This window comes from Belonocnema kinseyi, chromosome 9 (assembly GCF_010883055.1).
Source record: "Belonocnema kinseyi isolate 2016_QV_RU_SX_M_011 chromosome 9, B_treatae_v1, whole genome shotgun sequence".
Classification (NCBI taxonomy): domain Eukaryota; kingdom Metazoa; phylum Arthropoda; class Insecta; order Hymenoptera; family Cynipidae; genus Belonocnema; species Belonocnema kinseyi.
The window spans coordinates 2867959-2869202 of record NC_046665.1 but is presented as its reverse complement, the minus strand read 5'-3'; positions in this window follow the sequence as shown (position 1 = coordinate 2869202).

Sequence of the window (1244 nt, the reverse complement as noted above, 5' to 3'; positions counted from 1 at the left end):
TGTAAGGCAAAAGAAAAGTGGGCTCATGGTGTCGCCCTGAAAGGCACCTCTCTGAAACGTGACCGTGTTAGTCGTCACACGATTTTTGCCGGATGAGATAGTAAATATGGTTTTCCAAAGCGGCATCAATCTCTCTATGCACCCAACTATTTGCGGATGAACCTTTAAGATTTCCAAAAGACAGATGATAAGTCTATGGGATGTAGAATCGAAAGCTTTCCGATAATCAATCCAGGCCATCGATAGGTCACGCTGGTAGAATGCTGCATCTTTGCAGACACATCTATCGATGAGCAGGTACTCCCGACATCCGGCTACGCCTTTCTTTGTGCCTCGTTGTTCATACATTTCTTGCCACACAGGCTCAATTGCCAGAACAATCCTATCATTTAGGATAGCTGTGAATATCTTATAAAGTATGTTCAGACAAGTTATTGGCCTGTAGTTCTTCGGGTCAGCTAAGTTGCCTATTTTCGGCAGGAGTATTGTGCGCCCTTCCATCAACCACTCTGGAATCGGCTCTTGCGACTTCAAATATGAGATGAAAATACGGGCCAAATGCTGATGGTTTTAAGAAAACTTCTTCCACCAGAAGGTTTTGATAGAATCTGGTCCCGGTGCGGAATAGTTCTTCATCCCTCTTAATACTTTTTTCACCTCCTCGGTAGTGATGGGTGGGCATTCATTATCAGGTGTTATGAGGGCAACACATAACTCCTTGAAGCTATTTATATTTTCTGAGTCTTCGTCCAGTCTATGCTGAACTTCGTAGACTTCTTTCCAAAATACTTCGACCTCCTCTGGTTTGGGTGGGTGTTCGGCAGTAACTGGAGGGTCTTGGAACAGTCGAGATGGGTCAGAGAGAAACTGTTGATTTTCTCTGATCCAACTCTCCCTCCGCTCTAGACTTCTCTTAGCGTCAGATAGTATCCGTATTCTCTTAACAATATGCTGCCTGATGGTCAGCAGCTTTGACTTGTTAAGTGTGTGATAACGGTTCCGGAGTTCGCGCGCGAACTTTCGCACCTTGGCGGTAAAATTTCTGCCAGATGTGATGTAGTCAATCACACATTGAATGCGGGATGCGTACTGTCTTGCCCAACATTTACGGTTCGCATCGGCCAAAGCTCTCGCTGCATTAGACACACAATAATTGATAGCCCAGAGGTCGGATTCACCGTAAAAATGTCCACGAAGCTCGTCATCCATTTCAGCCAGATCTTTAGGCTTGAGAGAAACCTTGG